The 23,387-nt window shown below is 61.8% G+C and overlaps 19 non-coding genes across 19 annotated transcripts; all 19 read left to right on the top strand.

The window, feature by feature from the left end:
* The first annotated feature begins 3,687 nt into the window (after positions 1 to 3,687).
* On the top strand, positions 3,688 to 3,881 carry LOC148637869 (U2 spliceosomal RNA). The gene has a single exon (XR_015931182.1). It is a non-coding gene; the product is annotated as a U2 spliceosomal RNA (small nuclear RNA).
* An 847-nt stretch (positions 3,882 to 4,728) lies between these two features.
* Positions 4,729 to 4,919, top strand: LOC148637868 (U2 spliceosomal RNA). Its single transcript, XR_015931215.1, has one exon. It is a non-coding gene; the product is annotated as a U2 spliceosomal RNA (small nuclear RNA).
* An 847-nt stretch (positions 4,920 to 5,766) lies between these two features.
* Positions 5,767 to 5,957, top strand: LOC148637867 (U2 spliceosomal RNA). The gene has a single exon (XR_015931214.1). It is a non-coding gene; the product is annotated as a U2 spliceosomal RNA (small nuclear RNA).
* An 847-nt stretch (positions 5,958 to 6,804) lies between these two features.
* LOC148637866 (U2 spliceosomal RNA) lies at positions 6,805 to 6,995 on the top strand. The gene has a single exon (XR_015931213.1). It is a non-coding gene; the product is annotated as a U2 spliceosomal RNA (small nuclear RNA).
* An 847-nt stretch (positions 6,996 to 7,842) lies between these two features.
* On the top strand, positions 7,843 to 8,033 carry LOC148637865 (U2 spliceosomal RNA). Its single transcript, XR_015931212.1, has one exon. It is a non-coding gene; the product is annotated as a U2 spliceosomal RNA (small nuclear RNA).
* An 847-nt stretch (positions 8,034 to 8,880) lies between these two features.
* LOC148637864 (U2 spliceosomal RNA) lies at positions 8,881 to 9,071 on the top strand. Its single transcript, XR_015931211.1, has one exon. It is a non-coding gene; the product is annotated as a U2 spliceosomal RNA (small nuclear RNA).
* An 847-nt stretch (positions 9,072 to 9,918) lies between these two features.
* LOC148637863 (U2 spliceosomal RNA) lies at positions 9,919 to 10,109 on the top strand. The gene has a single exon (XR_015931210.1). It is a non-coding gene; the product is annotated as a U2 spliceosomal RNA (small nuclear RNA).
* Positions 10,110 to 10,956: 847 nt separating this feature from the next.
* LOC148637862 (U2 spliceosomal RNA) lies at positions 10,957 to 11,147 on the top strand. Its single transcript, XR_015931209.1, has one exon. It is a non-coding gene; the product is annotated as a U2 spliceosomal RNA (small nuclear RNA).
* An 847-nt stretch (positions 11,148 to 11,994) lies between these two features.
* Positions 11,995 to 12,185, top strand: LOC148637861 (U2 spliceosomal RNA). The gene has a single exon (XR_015931208.1). It is a non-coding gene; the product is annotated as a U2 spliceosomal RNA (small nuclear RNA).
* An 847-nt stretch (positions 12,186 to 13,032) lies between these two features.
* On the top strand, positions 13,033 to 13,223 carry LOC148637860 (U2 spliceosomal RNA). The gene has a single exon (XR_015931207.1). It is a non-coding gene; the product is annotated as a U2 spliceosomal RNA (small nuclear RNA).
* Positions 13,224 to 14,070: 847 nt separating this feature from the next.
* Positions 14,071 to 14,261, top strand: LOC148637859 (U2 spliceosomal RNA). The gene has a single exon (XR_015931205.1). It is a non-coding gene; the product is annotated as a U2 spliceosomal RNA (small nuclear RNA).
* Positions 14,262 to 15,108: 847 nt separating this feature from the next.
* LOC148637858 (U2 spliceosomal RNA) lies at positions 15,109 to 15,299 on the top strand. The gene has a single exon (XR_015931204.1). It is a non-coding gene; the product is annotated as a U2 spliceosomal RNA (small nuclear RNA).
* An 847-nt stretch (positions 15,300 to 16,146) lies between these two features.
* On the top strand, positions 16,147 to 16,337 carry LOC148637857 (U2 spliceosomal RNA). The gene has a single exon (XR_015931203.1). It is a non-coding gene; the product is annotated as a U2 spliceosomal RNA (small nuclear RNA).
* Positions 16,338 to 17,184: 847 nt separating this feature from the next.
* Positions 17,185 to 17,375, top strand: LOC148637856 (U2 spliceosomal RNA). Its single transcript, XR_015931202.1, has one exon. It is a non-coding gene; the product is annotated as a U2 spliceosomal RNA (small nuclear RNA).
* Positions 17,376 to 18,222: 847 nt separating this feature from the next.
* On the top strand, positions 18,223 to 18,413 carry LOC148637855 (U2 spliceosomal RNA). Its single transcript, XR_015931201.1, has one exon. It is a non-coding gene; the product is annotated as a U2 spliceosomal RNA (small nuclear RNA).
* Positions 18,414 to 19,260: 847 nt separating this feature from the next.
* LOC148637854 (U2 spliceosomal RNA) lies at positions 19,261 to 19,451 on the top strand. Its single transcript, XR_015931200.1, has one exon. It is a non-coding gene; the product is annotated as a U2 spliceosomal RNA (small nuclear RNA).
* Positions 19,452 to 20,298: 847 nt separating this feature from the next.
* LOC148637853 (U2 spliceosomal RNA) lies at positions 20,299 to 20,489 on the top strand. Its single transcript, XR_015931199.1, has one exon. It is a non-coding gene; the product is annotated as a U2 spliceosomal RNA (small nuclear RNA).
* An 847-nt stretch (positions 20,490 to 21,336) lies between these two features.
* LOC148637852 (U2 spliceosomal RNA) lies at positions 21,337 to 21,527 on the top strand. The gene has a single exon (XR_015931198.1). It is a non-coding gene; the product is annotated as a U2 spliceosomal RNA (small nuclear RNA).
* An 847-nt stretch (positions 21,528 to 22,374) lies between these two features.
* On the top strand, positions 22,375 to 22,565 carry LOC148637851 (U2 spliceosomal RNA). The gene has a single exon (XR_015931197.1). It is a non-coding gene; the product is annotated as a U2 spliceosomal RNA (small nuclear RNA).
* The last annotated feature ends 822 nt before the right edge of the window (positions 22,566 to 23,387 follow it).

The following is a 23,387-nucleotide window of genomic DNA, read 5'->3' as shown; positions in this document are numbered from 1 at the left end:
AGGAGGAGCCCCAGTCGGAGACAAGCGACTCGGAGCCTGAGAGCGCGGTAGAATCTCTTCCCCCAGGACAAGGGGATGGACCTGGCCGGGCTGCCTTCTCAGTGCCGTTGGCTGCACTGGCAGGCGACAGCCCGTACACTGGCGGTGCGCCCGACACACCCACTCCTGTGCAGGAGTCGGACGCGAGCCCTTGGACGCCCCGACAGTTCCTGGAAACATCTGACAGCGGCAGTACATCAGGGGCGGAGAGCTCATCCGAGCCCGGCCCCGAAATAGGAATGGAGAGTGACGCCCCCCCAGATCCACCATGACCTTCACGGTAGCAACTGCTAACGTGAGGGGTTTGAGGGCACGGGAGAAGCGAGCGGCAGTCTTCAAGTACCTGTCCCGCAGGAACTTGGATTTGTGTTTTGTCCAGGAAGTCCATTTAAAGGGCCTTGACGACGTCAGGACCTTCTCGAAGGAGTGGAGGAAGGGTCCTTCTTGGTGGAGCGTCGGAGGGGTGAACTCCTCTGGCGTCGGCATCCTGTGCGGTTCGCCAGGGTTCACCGCTCACACGGTCAGCTCGGTGATCCCAGGACGTCTGCTGGTAGTGGACGGGAACTGGAAAAACATCAAGATTAGACTTATCAGTGTGTACGTCCCAGCAGACAGACGTCAGCAGGGCTCCTTCTTGAGAGATTTGGAGCCCCTGCTGTATACCAACAGAGAGCTGATCGTGGGCGGTGATTTCAACATCGACCTGGGGGATTCGCACGGCGAGGGAGTTCACCTGTTGAGGTCCTTAATTACGGACTTCAGCCTGCGGGACGGGTTTGCCAACACTGCACACCACACCTGGGATGATGGAAAGGGAATTTTCAGACGCCTGGACTATGTCCTTTCTACTGCAAAGTGGAGGATTCTAAGCAGGCAGGTGACCCCTACCTGGTTCTCGGACCACCAGCTGCTCTCAGTCTCTTTCGGTATTGAGGACCCCGGTTTCCGGGCTGGCTACTGGAAATTGAACCAACAGGTTCTACAAGAGGCGAGATACCGAGAGAAGATTGTGACAGTGCTGAAGGACTTTGAGAAGAGGAGGGAACTCTTTAGTTCAGCGGTACACTGGTGGGAGGCCTGCAAAGACACCATCGCTTCGGTCACCAGGAGGTACTGTTGTATCCGGCGGAGCCTGGAGGACCGCCAGTGTACCAGACTGCAAGAAGAGCTGGAGGCACTGTACGAGCAGCTGAACCAGGGGGGCGCCTTCAACGGCGAGAGAATCGCACAAGTAAGAGGCCTGCTTAGAGACAAGTGGTTACAGAGAGCCAGAGACTTCCTTTTTAGGCTTCAGGGAGTTTGGCGGGAAGGAGACGAACGCTGCTCGCCCCAATTCTTTGGGGTGGTGCGGCAGAAACAAGAGCGGAAGCTCTTTGAAGCCATTCGGAAGGAAGACGGGACTGTAACCACGGACATACCCGGGATGCTGGAGTGTGCCACAAGATTTTACTCAACCCTGTTCGCGGAGAAGGAGACGGATCCCAGCATCAGGGATAGGCTTCTGGAAGGTGTGGAGAAGGTGGTAGAGGACCCCTCTACACTGGTCGGGCCGGTGTCAGGGGCAGAAATCAAGACCGCAATGCTCGGCCTGAAGAAGGGCACTGTCCCTGGCGCGGATGGCCTGCCGACTGACTTTTACCACGCCTTTTGGGAACAACTGGAGCCTTTCCTGGTGCCGGTTTTCAACGAGGCCCTGGATAAGGGCAGCCTGGGTTCTAGTATGCAGACCGGCATCGTCTCCTTGCTCTACAAAGGAGGAGACAGGGCGGACCTGGGGAATTGGCGGCCTATCCAGCTCCTGTGCACTGACTACAAGATCTTGGCCAGGGTGTTGGGAGGCCGCCTGAGAACGGTAATGCCAGTGATGGTCCGGGCGAACCAGACATGCAGCGTGGCAGGACGCAAGATCAGCTGGAACCTCCAGCTGACCCGAGATGTCATCGCTTGGGTGGAGGACAGAGGCCTGCCACTCATGCTGGTGAGCCTGGATCAGACGAAGGCTTTCGACCGGGTCCATCATGAGATCTTGTGGGCACTCTTGCGCAAGAAAGGCCTACCGGAGACATTCGTCAAGTGGGTCAAGGCGCTATATAATGGTGCCAAATCCCGGGTATGTGTCAACGGCGTAGTAGGAAGGAGCATCCCTGTAAGCTGTGGTGTGCGACAAGGCTGTCCGCTTTCTCCCCTGTTGTACGTCATTTTCCTGGAACTGTTGTTGGATGAGCTACGGAAAGACCCCGGAGTACAAGGCATTCAAGTGCCAGGTGGCGGGGGGCAGGCGGTCAAGATCGCCGCCTACGCGGATGACGTCACGCTCTTCCTGAGCTCTGAAAGTAGCTTGGGAAGAGCCCTGGCCATTGTGGAGGATTTTTCTAGAGGCACCGGCGCCCGTTTGAACCGTGCCAAAAGCCTGGTGAAGCTGTTCGGGACCTGGTTGTGTGAACCAAAAACCTTGGGTGGCTTAACGAGGACGACAGGGCCGATGAAAATCCTGGGGGTCCTTTTCCACAACTCGGACCCCCCCACCCTGAACTGGGAGGCCAGGTTCCGGAAAGTGAATCAGAAACTGGGCCTTTGGCAGAAGCGGTCCTTGACTTGGATCGGGAAGGCGCTGGTGCTGAAGGTTGAGATCCTGCCCCTTCTGCTTCACCTGGCGGTAGTGTACCCCCTACCTGTCGGAAAACGGAAGGAGCTGGTCAGACTCATTTTTGGGTTCGTGTGGGGTCAAACCTATGAGCGCATTAAAAGACCTGATATGTGCAGGCCCATAGAAGATGGTGGGAGGGGGATCGTGGATTTCCCACTGAAACTGGACTGTGCGTTCACGGCCAGCCTGTGTGTGATCCTGCACGAAAACCCGCCCCACCTGTGCAGCCGATTTGTGAGCCTTTGGCTCACGGCGAGCATGCGTCACTTGACCGTCTGGAACAACAGGACCCCAAAGGCAGAGCGACTCCCACCGCACTACCGTCACGCAGTGCGGTGGCTGCGGGCGCACCCGGAGGTCAAAGAAGGCACGACAACGCTAAATCACCGACTGATGTACAAGATCATTCTGACATCAGAGCGGCCGGCGATTCCGGGTGTGTCAAGAGAGATCTGGCAGCAGGCCCAACCCAAGGGCCTGGACAACAAGCTCAAGGATCTGAACTGGCTTGGAGTGTGGGGTCGTATGGCGGTGAGGGCAGTGATGCATGCTCATGGCCTGGCGAAACAGAGTCAGTGCCCAAGACATGGCTGCACAGGTGAAGAGACCGTGAGTCACGTCTTTTGGGAGTGCGGGTTTGTGCAGAGAGTCTGGAGTTCGAGCAAACGGCTTTTCGCACAGGTTGGTCTGGATGGCCCGCTGTCACTGCGCACAGTGATGAAGGGCGTACCCGGTTCCCGCAACTGGAATACGAGCTTCCTCCTGTGGCTCCTGATCAGCATCACGAAAATCTTCGTGTGGGATGCCCGTACTGAACTGATCAGGCACGGGGTGGAGGTGTCGGTCGCCGGCATCCACAGACGGGTGAAGACGGATATAATCCGAAGGATCAGATGGGACATCATCAGATGGGGGTTCGCAGCATCGAAAGAAAGGTGGAAGGGTTTGATCACATGGGTGTGAGGACATTGGCGGGTAGTATAAAGTGACAGTGTTTTTTGTACTCTTTTATAATAAAAAAAAAAAAAAAAAAAAAAAAAAATCTGTTCTTATCAGTTTAATATCTGATACGTCCCCCATCGGGGGACCACATATTAAACGGATTTTTGGAACAGGGAGCTGGATCAGGAGCTTGCTCCGTCCTCTCCACGCATCGGCCCGGTATTGCAGCGCCTCCGGGAGCGGTGCACCACCTTCTCTCAGCGGTGAAAAGACAGACGTAGGTAGCTAGGTAGCTAGCTAGCTAGCGAGCGAGCGAGCAAGCAAGCGAAGTGGACTGGAGCTCCTTCTTCTCGGGTCTCGTCCCTCGTCCCCCATCTGTGTGTCTCTGTGTTCTGTCTCTCTCTCGCCCTCTCGGTTCCCGTGCTCCCTCTGTGCGCTTTCCCGCGTCTCGACTCTCTGGGCAAGCAGGCCGGCCCCCTTTTCGGCTCCCGTGCGTTTTCCCTCCAAAAAACTTAGGTTTTTCAGCCTTTTCCCAGGGAGGCAGGCGTGGCTTGCTTGCTTGCTTGCTTGCTTGCTTGCTTGCTTGCGTGCGTGTCCGTCCCCGTCCCTGCAGGCGGGCCCCTTTCGACAGCTGGGCGTTTTCCCTCCAAAAAACTTAGTATATCCACCTTTTCTTTCTTTTTTTTCGGCAGGCAGGCAGGCAGGCGTGTGTGCGCGCGCGTCCCCGTCCCTCCCTCCCTCCCGAGAGAGAGCTGCCCCTTGCCTCTGCCCGCAGGTGCTGGCGCTCGGCTTTGGCTTGCAGCCGGTTGGGCGCAGCTGCTGCCGGTGGGAGGGGCCTAAGCTAAGGAGGCCGGGCGGCTGGCGCCCCCTGCGGCTGCGGTCGTTGTCGGGCCGTTGACAGAAGATCAAAGAGCAGGGCCCCCGCCCGGGACTGGCAGGAAGGCAGGCGGGCAGGCAAGAGAGAGGGGGAGCAGAGTCCCGCGGCAGGCCTCTGGCTGCAGGGAGGCCGGCAGCTGCGCGGGTCCCGGGCTCCAGAGGAGTCGGCCTGCGCCACTGTGCGCCAGCGGAACGCCCGCGCGTCGGTCCGCGCCTTTGTGGGCATCGCTTCTCGGCCTTTTGGCTAAGATCAAGTGTAGTATCTGTTCTTATCAGTTTAATATCTGATACGTCCCCCATCGGGGGACCACATATTAAACGGATTTTTGGAACAGGGAGCTGGATCAGGAGCTTGCTCCGTCCTCTCCACGCATCGGCCCGGTATTGCAGCGCCTCCGGGAGCGGTGCACCACCTTCTCTCAGCGGTGAAAAGACAGACGTAGGTAGCTAGGTAGCTAGCTAGCTAGCGAGCGAGCGAGCAAGCAAGCGAAGTGGACTGGAGCTCCTTCTTCTCGGGTCTCGTCCCTCGTCCCCCATCTGTGTGTCTCTGTGTTCTGTCTCTCTCTCGCCCTCTCGGTTCCCGTGCTCCCTCTGTGCGCTTTCCCGCGTCTCGACTCTCTGGGCAAGCAGGCCGGCCCCCTTTTCGGCTCCCGTGCGTTTTCCCTCCAAAAAACTTAGGTTTTTCAGCCTTTTCCCAGGGAGGCAGGCGTGGCTTGCTTGCTTGCTTGCTTGCTTGCTTGCTTGCTTGCGTGCGTGTCCGTCCCCGTCCCTGCAGGCGGGCCCCTTTCGACAGCTGGGCGTTTTCCCTCCAAAAAACTTAGTATATCCACCTTTTCTTTCTTTTTTTTCGGCAGGCAGGCAGGCAGGCGTGTGTGCGCGCGCGTCCCCGTCCCTCCCTCCCTCCCGAGAGAGAGCTGCCCCTTGCCTCTGCCCGCAGGTGCTGGCGCTCGGCTTTGGCTTGCAGCCGGTTGGGCGCAGCTGCTGCCGGTGGGAGGGGCCTAAGCTAAGGAGGCCGGGCGGCTGGCGCCCCCTGCGGCTGCGGTCGTTGTCGGGCCGTTGACAGAAGATCAAAGAGCAGGGCCCCCGCCCGGGACTGGCAGGAAGGCAGGCGGGCAGGCAAGAGAGAGGGGGAGCAGAGTCCCGCGGCAGGCCTCTGGCTGCAGGGAGGCCGGCAGCTGCGCGGGTCCCGGGCTCCAGAGGAGTCGGCCTGCGCCACTGTGCGCCAGCGGAACGCCCGCGCGTCGGTCCGCGCCTTTGTGGGCATCGCTTCTCGGCCTTTTGGCTAAGATCAAGTGTAGTATCTGTTCTTATCAGTTTAATATCTGATACGTCCCCCATCGGGGGACCACATATTAAACGGATTTTTGGAACAGGGAGCTGGATCAGGAGCTTGCTCCGTCCTCTCCACGCATCGGCCCGGTATTGCAGCGCCTCCGGGAGCGGTGCACCACCTTCTCTCAGCGGTGAAAAGACAGACGTAGGTAGCTAGGTAGCTAGCTAGCTAGCGAGCGAGCGAGCAAGCAAGCGAAGTGGACTGGAGCTCCTTCTTCTCGGGTCTCGTCCCTCGTCCCCCATCTGTGTGTCTCTGTGTTCTGTCTCTCTCTCGCCCTCTCGGTTCCCGTGCTCCCTCTGTGCGCTTTCCCGCGTCTCGACTCTCTGGGCAAGCAGGCCGGCCCCCTTTTCGGCTCCCGTGCGTTTTCCCTCCAAAAAACTTAGGTTTTTCAGCCTTTTCCCAGGGAGGCAGGCGTGGCTTGCTTGCTTGCTTGCTTGCTTGCTTGCTTGCTTGCGTGCGTGTCCGTCCCCGTCCCTGCAGGCGGGCCCCTTTCGACAGCTGGGCGTTTTCCCTCCAAAAAACTTAGTATATCCACCTTTTCTTTCTTTTTTTTCGGCAGGCAGGCAGGCAGGCGTGTGTGCGCGCGCGTCCCCGTCCCTCCCTCCCTCCCGAGAGAGAGCTGCCCCTTGCCTCTGCCCGCAGGTGCTGGCGCTCGGCTTTGGCTTGCAGCCGGTTGGGCGCAGCTGCTGCCGGTGGGAGGGGCCTAAGCTAAGGAGGCCGGGCGGCTGGCGCCCCCTGCGGCTGCGGTCGTTGTCGGGCCGTTGACAGAAGATCAAAGAGCAGGGCCCCCGCCCGGGACTGGCAGGAAGGCAGGCGGGCAGGCAAGAGAGAGGGGGAGCAGAGTCCCGCGGCAGGCCTCTGGCTGCAGGGAGGCCGGCAGCTGCGCGGGTCCCGGGCTCCAGAGGAGTCGGCCTGCGCCACTGTGCGCCAGCGGAACGCCCGCGCGTCGGTCCGCGCCTTTGTGGGCATCGCTTCTCGGCCTTTTGGCTAAGATCAAGTGTAGTATCTGTTCTTATCAGTTTAATATCTGATACGTCCCCCATCGGGGGACCACATATTAAACGGATTTTTGGAACAGGGAGCTGGATCAGGAGCTTGCTCCGTCCTCTCCACGCATCGGCCCGGTATTGCAGCGCCTCCGGGAGCGGTGCACCACCTTCTCTCAGCGGTGAAAAGACAGACGTAGGTAGCTAGGTAGCTAGCTAGCTAGCGAGCGAGCGAGCAAGCAAGCGAAGTGGACTGGAGCTCCTTCTTCTCGGGTCTCGTCCCTCGTCCCCCATCTGTGTGTCTCTGTGTTCTGTCTCTCTCTCGCCCTCTCGGTTCCCGTGCTCCCTCTGTGCGCTTTCCCGCGTCTCGACTCTCTGGGCAAGCAGGCCGGCCCCCTTTTCGGCTCCCGTGCGTTTTCCCTCCAAAAAACTTAGGTTTTTCAGCCTTTTCCCAGGGAGGCAGGCGTGGCTTGCTTGCTTGCTTGCTTGCTTGCTTGCTTGCTTGCGTGCGTGTCCGTCCCCGTCCCTGCAGGCGGGCCCCTTTCGACAGCTGGGCGTTTTCCCTCCAAAAAACTTAGTATATCCACCTTTTCTTTCTTTTTTTTCGGCAGGCAGGCAGGCAGGCGTGTGTGCGCGCGCGTCCCCGTCCCTCCCTCCCTCCCGAGAGAGAGCTGCCCCTTGCCTCTGCCCGCAGGTGCTGGCGCTCGGCTTTGGCTTGCAGCCGGTTGGGCGCAGCTGCTGCCGGTGGGAGGGGCCTAAGCTAAGGAGGCCGGGCGGCTGGCGCCCCCTGCGGCTGCGGTCGTTGTCGGGCCGTTGACAGAAGATCAAAGAGCAGGGCCCCCGCCCGGGACTGGCAGGAAGGCAGGCGGGCAGGCAAGAGAGAGGGGGAGCAGAGTCCCGCGGCAGGCCTCTGGCTGCAGGGAGGCCGGCAGCTGCGCGGGTCCCGGGCTCCAGAGGAGTCGGCCTGCGCCACTGTGCGCCAGCGGAACGCCCGCGCGTCGGTCCGCGCCTTTGTGGGCATCGCTTCTCGGCCTTTTGGCTAAGATCAAGTGTAGTATCTGTTCTTATCAGTTTAATATCTGATACGTCCCCCATCGGGGGACCACATATTAAACGGATTTTTGGAACAGGGAGCTGGATCAGGAGCTTGCTCCGTCCTCTCCACGCATCGGCCCGGTATTGCAGCGCCTCCGGGAGCGGTGCACCACCTTCTCTCAGCGGTGAAAAGACAGACGTAGGTAGCTAGGTAGCTAGCTAGCTAGCGAGCGAGCGAGCAAGCAAGCGAAGTGGACTGGAGCTCCTTCTTCTCGGGTCTCGTCCCTCGTCCCCCATCTGTGTGTCTCTGTGTTCTGTCTCTCTCTCGCCCTCTCGGTTCCCGTGCTCCCTCTGTGCGCTTTCCCGCGTCTCGACTCTCTGGGCAAGCAGGCCGGCCCCCTTTTCGGCTCCCGTGCGTTTTCCCTCCAAAAAACTTAGGTTTTTCAGCCTTTTCCCAGGGAGGCAGGCGTGGCTTGCTTGCTTGCTTGCTTGCTTGCTTGCTTGCTTGCGTGCGTGTCCGTCCCCGTCCCTGCAGGCGGGCCCCTTTCGACAGCTGGGCGTTTTCCCTCCAAAAAACTTAGTATATCCACCTTTTCTTTCTTTTTTTTCGGCAGGCAGGCAGGCAGGCGTGTGTGCGCGCGCGTCCCCGTCCCTCCCTCCCTCCCGAGAGAGAGCTGCCCCTTGCCTCTGCCCGCAGGTGCTGGCGCTCGGCTTTGGCTTGCAGCCGGTTGGGCGCAGCTGCTGCCGGTGGGAGGGGCCTAAGCTAAGGAGGCCGGGCGGCTGGCGCCCCCTGCGGCTGCGGTCGTTGTCGGGCCGTTGACAGAAGATCAAAGAGCAGGGCCCCCGCCCGGGACTGGCAGGAAGGCAGGCGGGCAGGCAAGAGAGAGGGGGAGCAGAGTCCCGCGGCAGGCCTCTGGCTGCAGGGAGGCCGGCAGCTGCGCGGGTCCCGGGCTCCAGAGGAGTCGGCCTGCGCCACTGTGCGCCAGCGGAACGCCCGCGCGTCGGTCCGCGCCTTTGTGGGCATCGCTTCTCGGCCTTTTGGCTAAGATCAAGTGTAGTATCTGTTCTTATCAGTTTAATATCTGATACGTCCCCCATCGGGGGACCACATATTAAACGGATTTTTGGAACAGGGAGCTGGATCAGGAGCTTGCTCCGTCCTCTCCACGCATCGGCCCGGTATTGCAGCGCCTCCGGGAGCGGTGCACCACCTTCTCTCAGCGGTGAAAAGACAGACGTAGGTAGCTAGGTAGCTAGCTAGCTAGCGAGCGAGCGAGCAAGCAAGCGAAGTGGACTGGAGCTCCTTCTTCTCGGGTCTCGTCCCTCGTCCCCCATCTGTGTGTCTCTGTGTTCTGTCTCTCTCTCGCCCTCTCGGTTCCCGTGCTCCCTCTGTGCGCTTTCCCGCGTCTCGACTCTCTGGGCAAGCAGGCCGGCCCCCTTTTCGGCTCCCGTGCGTTTTCCCTCCAAAAAACTTAGGTTTTTCAGCCTTTTCCCAGGGAGGCAGGCGTGGCTTGCTTGCTTGCTTGCTTGCTTGCTTGCTTGCTTGCGTGCGTGTCCGTCCCCGTCCCTGCAGGCGGGCCCCTTTCGACAGCTGGGCGTTTTCCCTCCAAAAAACTTAGTATATCCACCTTTTCTTTCTTTTTTTTCGGCAGGCAGGCAGGCAGGCGTGTGTGCGCGCGCGTCCCCGTCCCTCCCTCCCTCCCGAGAGAGAGCTGCCCCTTGCCTCTGCCCGCAGGTGCTGGCGCTCGGCTTTGGCTTGCAGCCGGTTGGGCGCAGCTGCTGCCGGTGGGAGGGGCCTAAGCTAAGGAGGCCGGGCGGCTGGCGCCCCCTGCGGCTGCGGTCGTTGTCGGGCCGTTGACAGAAGATCAAAGAGCAGGGCCCCCGCCCGGGACTGGCAGGAAGGCAGGCGGGCAGGCAAGAGAGAGGGGGAGCAGAGTCCCGCGGCAGGCCTCTGGCTGCAGGGAGGCCGGCAGCTGCGCGGGTCCCGGGCTCCAGAGGAGTCGGCCTGCGCCACTGTGCGCCAGCGGAACGCCCGCGCGTCGGTCCGCGCCTTTGTGGGCATCGCTTCTCGGCCTTTTGGCTAAGATCAAGTGTAGTATCTGTTCTTATCAGTTTAATATCTGATACGTCCCCCATCGGGGGACCACATATTAAACGGATTTTTGGAACAGGGAGCTGGATCAGGAGCTTGCTCCGTCCTCTCCACGCATCGGCCCGGTATTGCAGCGCCTCCGGGAGCGGTGCACCACCTTCTCTCAGCGGTGAAAAGACAGACGTAGGTAGCTAGGTAGCTAGCTAGCTAGCGAGCGAGCGAGCAAGCAAGCGAAGTGGACTGGAGCTCCTTCTTCTCGGGTCTCGTCCCTCGTCCCCCATCTGTGTGTCTCTGTGTTCTGTCTCTCTCTCGCCCTCTCGGTTCCCGTGCTCCCTCTGTGCGCTTTCCCGCGTCTCGACTCTCTGGGCAAGCAGGCCGGCCCCCTTTTCGGCTCCCGTGCGTTTTCCCTCCAAAAAACTTAGGTTTTTCAGCCTTTTCCCAGGGAGGCAGGCGTGGCTTGCTTGCTTGCTTGCTTGCTTGCTTGCTTGCTTGCGTGCGTGTCCGTCCCCGTCCCTGCAGGCGGGCCCCTTTCGACAGCTGGGCGTTTTCCCTCCAAAAAACTTAGTATATCCACCTTTTCTTTCTTTTTTTTCGGCAGGCAGGCAGGCAGGCGTGTGTGCGCGCGCGTCCCCGTCCCTCCCTCCCTCCCGAGAGAGAGCTGCCCCTTGCCTCTGCCCGCAGGTGCTGGCGCTCGGCTTTGGCTTGCAGCCGGTTGGGCGCAGCTGCTGCCGGTGGGAGGGGCCTAAGCTAAGGAGGCCGGGCGGCTGGCGCCCCCTGCGGCTGCGGTCGTTGTCGGGCCGTTGACAGAAGATCAAAGAGCAGGGCCCCCGCCCGGGACTGGCAGGAAGGCAGGCGGGCAGGCAAGAGAGAGGGGGAGCAGAGTCCCGCGGCAGGCCTCTGGCTGCAGGGAGGCCGGCAGCTGCGCGGGTCCCGGGCTCCAGAGGAGTCGGCCTGCGCCACTGTGCGCCAGCGGAACGCCCGCGCGTCGGTCCGCGCCTTTGTGGGCATCGCTTCTCGGCCTTTTGGCTAAGATCAAGTGTAGTATCTGTTCTTATCAGTTTAATATCTGATACGTCCCCCATCGGGGGACCACATATTAAACGGATTTTTGGAACAGGGAGCTGGATCAGGAGCTTGCTCCGTCCTCTCCACGCATCGGCCCGGTATTGCAGCGCCTCCGGGAGCGGTGCACCACCTTCTCTCAGCGGTGAAAAGACAGACGTAGGTAGCTAGGTAGCTAGCTAGCTAGCGAGCGAGCGAGCAAGCAAGCGAAGTGGACTGGAGCTCCTTCTTCTCGGGTCTCGTCCCTCGTCCCCCATCTGTGTGTCTCTGTGTTCTGTCTCTCTCTCGCCCTCTCGGTTCCCGTGCTCCCTCTGTGCGCTTTCCCGCGTCTCGACTCTCTGGGCAAGCAGGCCGGCCCCCTTTTCGGCTCCCGTGCGTTTTCCCTCCAAAAAACTTAGGTTTTTCAGCCTTTTCCCAGGGAGGCAGGCGTGGCTTGCTTGCTTGCTTGCTTGCTTGCTTGCTTGCTTGCGTGCGTGTCCGTCCCCGTCCCTGCAGGCGGGCCCCTTTCGACAGCTGGGCGTTTTCCCTCCAAAAAACTTAGTATATCCACCTTTTCTTTCTTTTTTTTCGGCAGGCAGGCAGGCAGGCGTGTGTGCGCGCGCGTCCCCGTCCCTCCCTCCCTCCCGAGAGAGAGCTGCCCCTTGCCTCTGCCCGCAGGTGCTGGCGCTCGGCTTTGGCTTGCAGCCGGTTGGGCGCAGCTGCTGCCGGTGGGAGGGGCCTAAGCTAAGGAGGCCGGGCGGCTGGCGCCCCCTGCGGCTGCGGTCGTTGTCGGGCCGTTGACAGAAGATCAAAGAGCAGGGCCCCCGCCCGGGACTGGCAGGAAGGCAGGCGGGCAGGCAAGAGAGAGGGGGAGCAGAGTCCCGCGGCAGGCCTCTGGCTGCAGGGAGGCCGGCAGCTGCGCGGGTCCCGGGCTCCAGAGGAGTCGGCCTGCGCCACTGTGCGCCAGCGGAACGCCCGCGCGTCGGTCCGCGCCTTTGTGGGCATCGCTTCTCGGCCTTTTGGCTAAGATCAAGTGTAGTATCTGTTCTTATCAGTTTAATATCTGATACGTCCCCCATCGGGGGACCACATATTAAACGGATTTTTGGAACAGGGAGCTGGATCAGGAGCTTGCTCCGTCCTCTCCACGCATCGGCCCGGTATTGCAGCGCCTCCGGGAGCGGTGCACCACCTTCTCTCAGCGGTGAAAAGACAGACGTAGGTAGCTAGGTAGCTAGCTAGCTAGCGAGCGAGCGAGCAAGCAAGCGAAGTGGACTGGAGCTCCTTCTTCTCGGGTCTCGTCCCTCGTCCCCCATCTGTGTGTCTCTGTGTTCTGTCTCTCTCTCGCCCTCTCGGTTCCCGTGCTCCCTCTGTGCGCTTTCCCGCGTCTCGACTCTCTGGGCAAGCAGGCCGGCCCCCTTTTCGGCTCCCGTGCGTTTTCCCTCCAAAAAACTTAGGTTTTTCAGCCTTTTCCCAGGGAGGCAGGCGTGGCTTGCTTGCTTGCTTGCTTGCTTGCTTGCTTGCTTGCGTGCGTGTCCGTCCCCGTCCCTGCAGGCGGGCCCCTTTCGACAGCTGGGCGTTTTCCCTCCAAAAAACTTAGTATATCCACCTTTTCTTTCTTTTTTTTCGGCAGGCAGGCAGGCAGGCGTGTGTGCGCGCGCGTCCCCGTCCCTCCCTCCCTCCCGAGAGAGAGCTGCCCCTTGCCTCTGCCCGCAGGTGCTGGCGCTCGGCTTTGGCTTGCAGCCGGTTGGGCGCAGCTGCTGCCGGTGGGAGGGGCCTAAGCTAAGGAGGCCGGGCGGCTGGCGCCCCCTGCGGCTGCGGTCGTTGTCGGGCCGTTGACAGAAGATCAAAGAGCAGGGCCCCCGCCCGGGACTGGCAGGAAGGCAGGCGGGCAGGCAAGAGAGAGGGGGAGCAGAGTCCCGCGGCAGGCCTCTGGCTGCAGGGAGGCCGGCAGCTGCGCGGGTCCCGGGCTCCAGAGGAGTCGGCCTGCGCCACTGTGCGCCAGCGGAACGCCCGCGCGTCGGTCCGCGCCTTTGTGGGCATCGCTTCTCGGCCTTTTGGCTAAGATCAAGTGTAGTATCTGTTCTTATCAGTTTAATATCTGATACGTCCCCCATCGGGGGACCACATATTAAACGGATTTTTGGAACAGGGAGCTGGATCAGGAGCTTGCTCCGTCCTCTCCACGCATCGGCCCGGTATTGCAGCGCCTCCGGGAGCGGTGCACCACCTTCTCTCAGCGGTGAAAAGACAGACGTAGGTAGCTAGGTAGCTAGCTAGCTAGCGAGCGAGCGAGCAAGCAAGCGAAGTGGACTGGAGCTCCTTCTTCTCGGGTCTCGTCCCTCGTCCCCCATCTGTGTGTCTCTGTGTTCTGTCTCTCTCTCGCCCTCTCGGTTCCCGTGCTCCCTCTGTGCGCTTTCCCGCGTCTCGACTCTCTGGGCAAGCAGGCCGGCCCCCTTTTCGGCTCCCGTGCGTTTTCCCTCCAAAAAACTTAGGTTTTTCAGCCTTTTCCCAGGGAGGCAGGCGTGGCTTGCTTGCTTGCTTGCTTGCTTGCTTGCTTGCTTGCGTGCGTGTCCGTCCCCGTCCCTGCAGGCGGGCCCCTTTCGACAGCTGGGCGTTTTCCCTCCAAAAAACTTAGTATATCCACCTTTTCTTTCTTTTTTTTCGGCAGGCAGGCAGGCAGGCGTGTGTGCGCGCGCGTCCCCGTCCCTCCCTCCCTCCCGAGAGAGAGCTGCCCCTTGCCTCTGCCCGCAGGTGCTGGCGCTCGGCTTTGGCTTGCAGCCGGTTGGGCGCAGCTGCTGCCGGTGGGAGGGGCCTAAGCTAAGGAGGCCGGGCGGCTGGCGCCCCCTGCGGCTGCGGTCGTTGTCGGGCCGTTGACAGAAGATCAAAGAGCAGGGCCCCCGCCCGGGACTGGCAGGAAGGCAGGCGGGCAGGCAAGAGAGAGGGGGAGCAGAGTCCCGCGGCAGGCCTCTGGCTGCAGGGAGGCCGGCAGCTGCGCGGGTCCCGGGCTCCAGAGGAGTCGGCCTGCGCCACTGTGCGCCAGCGGAACGCCCGCGCGTCGGTCCGCGCCTTTGTGGGCATCGCTTCTCGGCCTTTTGGCTAAGATCAAGTGTAGTATCTGTTCTTATCAGTTTAATATCTGATACGTCCCCCATCGGGGGACCACATATTAAACGGATTTTTGGAACAGGGAGCTGGATCAGGAGCTTGCTCCGTCCTCTCCACGCATCGGCCCGGTATTGCAGCGCCTCCGGGAGCGGTGCACCACCTTCTCTCAGCGGTGAAAAGACAGACGTAGGTAGCTAGGTAGCTAGCTAGCTAGCGAGCGAGCGAGCAAGCAAGCGAAGTGGACTGGAGCTCCTTCTTCTCGGGTCTCGTCCCTCGTCCCCCATCTGTGTGTCTCTGTGTTCTGTCTCTCTCTCGCCCTCTCGGTTCCCGTGCTCCCTCTGTGCGCTTTCCCGCGTCTCGACTCTCTGGGCAAGCAGGCCGGCCCCCTTTTCGGCTCCCGTGCGTTTTCCCTCCAAAAAACTTAGGTTTTTCAGCCTTTTCCCAGGGAGGCAGGCGTGGCTTGCTTGCTTGCTTGCTTGCTTGCTTGCTTGCTTGCGTGCGTGTCCGTCCCCGTCCCTGCAGGCGGGCCCCTTTCGACAGCTGGGCGTTTTCCCTCCAAAAAACTTAGTATATCCACCTTTTCTTTCTTTTTTTTCGGCAGGCAGGCAGGCAGGCGTGTGTGCGCGCGCGTCCCCGTCCCTCCCTCCCTCCCGAGAGAGAGCTGCCCCTTGCCTCTGCCCGCAGGTGCTGGCGCTCGGCTTTGGCTTGCAGCCGGTTGGGCGCAGCTGCTGCCGGTGGGAGGGGCCTAAGCTAAGGAGGCCGGGCGGCTGGCGCCCCCTGCGGCTGCGGTCGTTGTCGGGCCGTTGACAGAAGATCAAAGAGCAGGGCCCCCGCCCGGGACTGGCAGGAAGGCAGGCGGGCAGGCAAGAGAGAGGGGGAGCAGAGTCCCGCGGCAGGCCTCTGGCTGCAGGGAGGCCGGCAGCTGCGCGGGTCCCGGGCTCCAGAGGAGTCGGCCTGCGCCACTGTGCGCCAGCGGAACGCCCGCGCGTCGGTCCGCGCCTTTGTGGGCATCGCTTCTCGGCCTTTTGGCTAAGATCAAGTGTAGTATCTGTTCTTATCAGTTTAATATCTGATACGTCCCCCATCGGGGGACCACATATTAAACGGATTTTTGGAACAGGGAGCTGGATCAGGAGCTTGCTCCGTCCTCTCCACGCATCGGCCCGGTATTGCAGCGCCTCCGGGAGCGGTGCACCACCTTCTCTCAGCGGTGAAAAGACAGACGTAGGTAGCTAGGTAGCTAGCTAGCTAGCGAGCGAGCGAGCAAGCAAGCGAAGTGGACTGGAGCTCCTTCTTCTCGGGTCTCGTCCCTCGTCCCCCATCTGTGTGTCTCTGTGTTCTGTCTCTCTCTCGCCCTCTCGGTTCCCGTGCTCCCTCTGTGCGCTTTCCCGCGTCTCGACTCTCTGGGCAAGCAGGCCGGCCCCCTTTTCGGCTCCCGTGCGTTTTCCCTCCAAAAAACTTAGGTTTTTCAGCCTTTTCCCAGGGAGGCAGGCGTGGCTTGCTTGCTTGCTTGCTTGCTTGCTTGCTTGCTTGCGTGCGTGTCCGTCCCCGTCCCTGCAGGCGGGCCCCTTTCGACAGCTGGGCGTTTTCCCTCCAAAAAACTTAGTATATCCACCTTTTCTTTCTTTTTTTTCGGCAGGCAGGCAGGCAGGCGTGTGTGCGCGCGCGTCCCCGTCCCTCCCTCCCTCCCGAGAGAGAGCTGCCCCTTGCCTCTGCCCGCAGGTGCTGGCGCTCGGCTTTGGCTTGCAGCCGGTTGGGCGCAGCTGCTGCCGGTGGGAGGGGCCTAAGCTAAGGAGGCCGGGCGGCTGGCGCCCCCTGCGGCTGCGGTCGTTGTCGGGCCGTTGACAGAAGATCAAAGAGCAGGGCCCCCGCCCGGGACTGGCAGGAAGGCAGGCGGGCAGGCAAGAGAGAGGGGGAGCAGAGTCCCGCGGCAGGCCTCTGGCTGCAGGGAGGCCGGCAGCTGCGCGGGTCCCGGGCTCCAGAGGAGTCGGCCTGCGCCACTGTGCGCCAGCGGAACGCCCGCGCGTCGGTCCGCGCCTTTGTGGGCATCGCTTCTCGGCCTTTTGGCTAAGATCAAGTGTAGTATCTGTTCTTATCAGTTTAATATCTGATACGTCCCCCATCGGGGGACCACATATTAAACGGATTTTTGGAACAGGGAGCTGGATCAGGAGCTTGCTCCGTCCTCTCCACGCATCGGCCCGGTATTGCAGCGCCTCCGGGAGCGGTGCACCACCTTCTCTCAGCGGTGAAAAGACAGACGTAGGTAGCTAGGTAGCTAGCTAGCTAGCGAGCGAGCGAGCAAGCAAGCGAAGTGGACTGGAGCTCCTTCTTCTCGGGTCTCGTCCCTCGTCCCCCATCTGTGTGTCTCTGTGTTCTGTCTCTCTCTCGCCCTCTCGGTTCCCGTGCTCCCTCTGTGCGCTTTCCCGCGTCTCGACTCTCTGGGCAAGCAGGCCGGCCCCCTTTTCGGCTCCCGTGCGTTTTCCCTCCAAAAAACTTAGGTTTTTCAGCCTTTTCCCAGGGAGGCAGGCGTGGCTTGCTTGCTTGCTTGCTTGCTTGCTTGCTTGCTTGCGTGCGTGTCCGTCCCCGTCCCTGCAGGCGGGCCCCTTTCGACAGCTGGGCGTTTTCCCTCCAAAAAACTTAGTATATCCACCTTTTCTTTCTTTTTTTTCGGCAGGCAGGCAGGCAGGCGTGTGTGCGCGCGCGTCCCCGTCCCTCCCTCCCTCCCGAGAGAGAGCTGCCCCTTGCCTCTGCCCGCAGGTGCTGGCGCTCGGCTTTGGCTTGCAGCCGGTTGGGCGCAGCTGCTGCCGGTGGGAGGGGCCTAAGCTAAGGAGGCCGGGCGGCTGGCGCCCCCTGCGGCTGCGGTCGTTGTCGGGCCGTTGACAGAAGATCAAAGAGCAGGGCCCCCGCCCGGGACTGGCAGGAAGGCAGGCGGGCAGGCAAGAGAGAGGGGGAGCAGAGTCCCGCGGCAGGCCTCTGGCTGCAGGGAGGCCGGCAGCTGCGCGGGTCCCGGGCTCCAGAGGAGTCGGCCTGCGCCACTGTGCGCCAGCGGAACGCCCGCGCGTCGGTCCGCGCCTTTGTGGGCATCGCTTCTCGGCCTTTTGGCTAAGATCAAGTGTAGTATCTGTTCTTATCAGTTTAATATCTGATACGTCCCCCATCGGGGGACCACATATTAAACGGATTTTTGGAACAGGGAGCTGGATCAGGAGCTTGCTCCGTCCTCTCCACGCATCGGCCCGGTATTGCAGCGCCTCCGGGAGCGGTGCACCACCTTCTCTCAGCGGTGAAAAGACAGACGTAGGTAGCTAGGTAGCTAGCTAGCTAGCGAGCGAGCGAGCAAGCAAGCGAAGTGGACTGGAGCTCCTTCTTCTCGGGTCTCGTCCCTCGTCCCCCATCTGTGTGTCTCTGTGTTCTGTCTCTCTCTCGCCCTCTCGGTTCCCGTGCTCCCTCTGTGCGCTTTCCCGCGTCTCGACTCTCTGGGCAAGCAGGCCGGCCCCCTTTTCGGCTCCCGTGCGTTTTCCCTCCAAAAAACTTAGGTTTTTCAGCCTTTTCCCAGGGAGGCAGGCGTGGCTTGCTTGCTTGCTTGCTTGCTTGCTTGCTTGCTTGCGTGCGTGTCCGTCCCCGTCCCTGCAGGCGGGCCCCTTTCGACAGCTGGGCGTTTTCCCTCCAAAAAACTTAGTATATCCACCTTTTCTTTCTTTTTTTTCGGCAGGCAGGCAGGCAGGCGTGTGTGCGCGCGCGTCCCCGTCCCTCCCTCCCTCCCGAGAGAGAGCTGCCCCTTGCCTCTGCCCGCAGGTGCTGGCGCTCGGCTTTGGCTTGCAGCCGGTTGGGCGCAGCTGCTGCCGGTGGGAGGGGCCTAAGCTAAGGAGGCCGGGCGGCTGGCGCCCCCTGCGGCTGCGGTCGTTGTCGGGCCGTTGACAGAAGATCAAAGAGCAGGGCCCCCGCCCGGGACTGGCAGGAAGGCAGGCGGGCAGGCAAGAGAGAGGGGGAGCAGAGTCCCGCGGCAGGCCTCTGGCTGCAGGGAGGCCGGCAGCTGCGCGGGTCCCGGGCTCCAGAGGAGTCGGCCTGCGCCACTGTGCGCCAGCGGAACGCCCGCGCGTCGGTCCGCGCCTTTGTGGGCATCGCTTCTCGGCCTTTTGGCTAAGATCAAGTGTAGTATCTGTTCTTATCAGTTTAATATCTGATACGTCCCCCATCGGGGGACCACATATTAAACGGATTTTTGGAACAGGGAGCTGGATCAGGAGCTTGCTCCGTCCTCTCCACGCATCGGCCCGGTATTGCAGCGCCTCCGGGAGCGGTGCACCACCTTCTCTCAGCGGTGAAAAGACAGACGTAGGTAGCTAGGTAGCTAGCTAGCTAGCGAGCGAGCGAGCAAGCAAGCGAAGTGGACTGGAGCTCCTTCTTCTCGGGTCTCGTCCCTCGTCCCCCATCTGTGTGTCTCTGTGTTCTGTCTCTCTCTCGCCCTCTCGGTTCCCGTGCTCCCTCTGTGCGCTTTCCCGCGTCTCGACTCTCTGGGCAAGCAGGCCGGCCCCCTTTTCGGCTCCCGTGCGTTTTCCCTCCAAAAAACTTAGGTTTTTCAGCCTTTTCCCAGGGAGGCAGGCGTGGCTTGCTTGCTTGCTTGCTTGCTTGCTTGCTTGCTTGCGTGCGTGTCCGTCCCCGTCCCTGCAGGCGGGCCCCTTTCGACAGCTGGGCGTTTTCCCTCCAAAAAACTTAGTATATCCACCTTTTCTTTCTTTTTTTTCGGCAGGCAGGCAGGCAGGCGTGTGTGCGCGCGCGTCCCCGTCCCTCCCTCCCTCCCGAGAGAGAGCTGCCCCTTGCCTCTGCCCGCAGGTGCTGGCGCTCGGCTTTGGCTTGCAGCCGGTTGGGCGCAGCTGCTGCCGGTGGGAGGGGCCTAAGCTAAGGAGGCCGGGCGGCTGGCGCCCCCTGCGGCTGCGGTCGTTGTCGGGCCGTTGACAGAAGATCAAAGAGCAGGGCCCCCGCCCGGGACTGGCAGGAAGGCAGGCGGGCAGGCAAGAGAGAGGGGGAGCAGAGTCCCGCGGCAGGCCTCTGGCTGCAGGGAGGCCGGCAGCTGCGCGGGTCCCGGGCTCCAGAGGAGTCGGCCTGCGCCACTGTGCGCCAGCGGAACGCCCGCGCGTCGGTCCGCGCCTTTGTGGGCATCGCTTCTCGGCCTTTTGGCTAAGATCAAGTGTAGTATCTGTTCTTATCAGTTTAATATCTGATACGTCCCCCATCGGGGGACCACATATTAAACGGATTTTTGGAACAGGGAGCTGGATCAGGAGCTTGCTCCGTCCTCTCCACGCATCGGCCCGGTATTGCAGCGCCTCCGGGAGCGGTGCACCACCTTCTCTCAGCGGTGAAAAGACAGACGTAGGTAGCTAGGTAGCTAGCTAGCTAGCGAGCGAGCGAGCAAGCAAGCGAAGTGGACTGGAGCTCCTTCTTCTCGGGTCTCGTCCCTCGTCCCCCATCTGTGTGTCTCTGTGTTCTGTCTCTCTCTCGCCCTCTCGGTTCCCGTGCTCCCTCTGTGCGCTTTCCCGCGTCTCGACTCTCTGGGCAAGCAGGCCGGCCCCCTTTTCGGCTCCCGTGCGTTTTCCCTCCAAAAAACTTAGGTTTTTCAGCCTTTTCCCAGGGAGGCAGGCGTGGCTTGCTTGCTTGCTTGCTTGCTTGCTTGCTTGCTTGCGTGCGTGTCCGTCCCCGTCCCTGCAGGCGGGCCCCTTTCGACAGCTGGGCGTTTTCCCTCCAAAAAACTTAGTATATCCACCTTTTCTTTCTTTTTTTTCGGCAGGCAGGCAGGCAGGCGTGTGTGCGCGCGCGTCCCCGTCCCTCCCTCCCTCCCGAGAGAGAGCTGCCCCTTGCCTCTGCCCGCAGGTGCTGGCGCTCGGCTTTGGCTTGCAGCCGGTTGGGCGCAGCTGCTGCCGGTGGGAGGGGCCTAAGCTAAGGAGGCCGGGCGGCTGGCGCCCCCTGCGGCTGCGGTCGTTGTCGGGCCGTTGACAGAAGATCAAAGAGCAGGGCCCCCGCCCGGGACTGGCAGGAAGGCAGGCGGGCAGGCAAGAGAGAGGGGGAGCAGAGTCCCGCGGCAGGCCTCTGGCTGCAGGGAGGCCGGCAGCTGCGCGGGTCCCGGGCTCCAGAGGAGTCGGCCTGCGCCACTGTGCGCCAGCGGAACGCCCGCGCGTCGGTCCGCGCCTTTGTGGGCATCGCTTCTCGGCCTTTTGGCTAAGATCAAGTGTAGTATCTGTTCTTATCAGTTTAATATCTGATACGTCCCCCATCGGGGGACCACATATTAAACGGATTTTTGGAACAGGGAGCTGGATCAGGAGCTTGCTCCGTCCTCTCCACGCATCGGCCCGGTATTGCAGCGCCTCCGGGAGCGGTGCACCACCTTCTCTCAGCGGTGAAAAGACAGACGTAGGTAGCTAGGTAGCTAGCTAGCTAGCGAGCGAGCGAGCAAGCAAGCGAAGTGGACTGGAGCTCCTTCTTCTCGGGTCTCGTCCCTCGTCCCCCATCTGTGTGTCTCTGTGTTCTGTCTCTCTCTCGCCCTCTCGGTTCCCGTGCTCCCTCTGTGCGCTTTCCCGCGTCTCGACTCTCTGGGCAAGCAGGCCGGCCCCCTTTTCGGCTCCCGTGCGTTTTCCCTCCAAAAAACTTAGGTTTTTCAGCCTTTTCCCAGGGAGGCAGGCGTGGCTTGCTTGCTTGCTTGCTTGCTTGCTTGCTTGCTTGCGTGCGTGTCCGTCCCCGTCCCTGCAGGCGGGCCCCTTTCGACAGCTGGGCGTTTTCCCTCCAAAAAACTTAGTATATCCACCTTTTCTTTCTTTTTTTTCGGCAGGCAGGCAGGCAGGCGTGTGTGCGCGCGCGTCCCCGTCCCTCCCTCCCTCCCGAGAGAGAGCTGCCCCTTGCCTCTGCCCGCAGGTGCTGGCGCTCGGCTTTGGCTTGCAGCCGGTTGGGCGCAGCTGCTGCCGGTGGGAGGGGCCTAAGCTAAGGAGGCCGGGCGGCTGGCGCCCCCTGCGGCTGCGGTCGTTGTCGGGCCGTTGACAGAAGATCAAAGAGCAGGGCCCCCGCCCGGGACTGGCAGGAAGGCAGGCGGGCAGGCAAGAGAGAGGGGGAGCAGAGTCCCGCGGCAGGCCTCTGGCTGCAGGGAGGCCGGCAGCTGCGCGGGTCCCGGGCTCCAGAGGAGTCGGCCTGCGCCACTGTGCGCCAGCGGAACGCCCGCGCGTCGGTCCGCGCCTTTGTGGGCATCGCTTCTCGGCCTTTTGGCTAAGATCAAGTGTAGTATCTGTTCTTATCAGTTTAATATCTGATACGTCCCCCATCGGGGGACCACATATTAAACGGATTTTTGGAACAGGGAGCTGGATCAGGAGCTTGCTCCGTCCTCTCCACGCATCGGCCCGGTATTGCAGCGCCTCCGGGAGCGGTGCACCACCTTCTCTCAGCGGTGAAAAGACAGACGTAGGTAGCTAGGTAGCTAGCTAGCTAGCGAGCGAGCGAGCAAGCAAGCGAAGTGGACTGGAGCTCCTTCTTCTCGGGTCTCGTCCCTCGTCCCCCATCTGTGTGTCTCTGTGTTCTGTCTCTCTCTCGCCCTCTCGGTTCCCGTGCTCCCTCTGTGCGCTTTCCCGCGTCTCGACTCTCTGGGCAAGCAGGCCGGCCCCCTTTTCGGCTCCCGTGCGTTTTCCCTCCAAAAAACTTAGGTTTTTCAGCCTTTTCCCAGGGAGGCAGGCGTGGCTTGCTTGCTTGCTTGCTTGCTTGCTTGCTTGCTTGCGTGCGTGTCCGTCCCCGTCCCTGCAGGCGGGCCCCTTTCGACAGCTGGGCGTTTTCCCTCCAAAAAACTTAGTATATCCACCTTTTCTTTCTTTTTTTTCGGCAGGCAGGCAGGCAGGCGTGTGTGCGCGCGCGTCCCCGTCCCTCCCTCCCTCCCGAGAGAGAGCTGCCCCTTGCCTCTGCCCGCAGGTGCTGGCGCTCGGCTTTGGCTTGCAGCCGGTTGGGCGCAGCTGCTGCCGGTGGGAGGGGCCTAAGCTAAGGAGGCCGGGCGGCTGGCGCCCCCTGCGGCTGCGGTCGTTGTCGGGCCGTTGACAGAAGATCAAAGAGCAGGGCCCCCGCCCGGGACTGGCAGGAAGGCAGGCGGGCAGGCAAGAGAGAGGGGGAGCAGAGTCCCGCGGCAGGCCTCTGGCTGCAGGGAGGCCGGCAGCTGCGCGGGTCCCGGGCTCCAGAGGAGTCGGCCTGCGCCACTGTGCGCCAGCGGAACGCCCGCGCGTCGGTCCGCGCCTTTGTGGGCATCGCTTCTCGGCCTTTTGGCTAAGATCAAGTGTAGTATCTGTTCTTATCAGTTTAATATCTGATACGTCCCCCATCGGGGGACCACATATTAAACGGATTTTTGGAACAGGGAGCTGGATCAGGAGCTTGCTCCGTCCTCTCCACGCATCGGCCCGGTATTGCAGCGCCTCCGGGAGCGGTGCACCACCTTCTCTCAGCGGTGAAAAGACAGACGTAGGTAGCTAGGTAGCTAGCTAGCTAGCGAGCGAGCGAGCAAGCAAGCGAAGTGGACTGGAGCTCCTTCTTCTCGGGTCTCGTCCCTCGTCCCCCATCTGTGTGTCTCTGTGTTCTGTCTCTCTCTCGCCCTCTCGGTTCCCGTGCTCCCTCTGTGCGCTTTCCCGCGTCTCGACTCTCTGGGCAAGCAGGCCGGCCCCCTTTTCGGCTCCCGTGCGTTTTCCCTCCAAAAAACTTAGGTTTTTCAGCCTTTTCCCAGGGAGGCAGGCGTGGCTTGCTTGCTTGCTTGCTTGCTTGCTTGCTTGCTTGCGTGCGTGTCCGTCCCCGTCCCTGCAGGCGGGCCCCTTTCGACAGCTGGGCGTTTTCCCTCCAAAAAACTTAGTATATCCACCTTTTCTTTCTTTTTTTTCGGCAGGCAGGCAGGCAGGCGTGTGTGCGCGCGCGTCCCCGTCCCTCCCTCCCTCCCGAGAGAGAGCTGCCCCTTGCCTCTGCCCGCAGGTGCTGGCGCTCGGCTTTGGCTTGCAGCCGGTTGGGCGCAGCTGCTGCCGGTGGGAGGGGCCTAAGCTAAGGAGGCCGGGCGGCTGGCGCCCCCTGCGGCTGCGGTCGTTGTCGGGCCGTTGACAGAAGATCAAAGAGCAGGGCCCCCGCCCGGGACTGGCAGGAAGGCAGGCGGGCAGGCAAGAGAGAGGGGGAGCAGAGTCCCGCGGCAGGCCTCTGGCTGCAGGGAGGCCGGCAGCTGCGCGGGTCCCGGGCTCCAGAGGAGTCGGCCTGCGCCACTGTGCGCCAGCGGAACGCCCG

Source organism: Lepisosteus platostomus, unplaced genomic scaffold (genome assembly GCF_059453375.1).
Source record: "Lepisosteus platostomus isolate fLepPlt1 unplaced genomic scaffold, fLepPlt1.hap1 Scaffold_105_H1, whole genome shotgun sequence".
In the NCBI taxonomy this organism is placed as follows: Eukaryota; Metazoa; Chordata; class Actinopteri; order Semionotiformes; family Lepisosteidae; genus Lepisosteus; species Lepisosteus platostomus.
The sequence above is the reverse complement of the archived record's forward strand: the minus strand, read 5'-3'. Positions and strand labels throughout refer to the sequence as shown.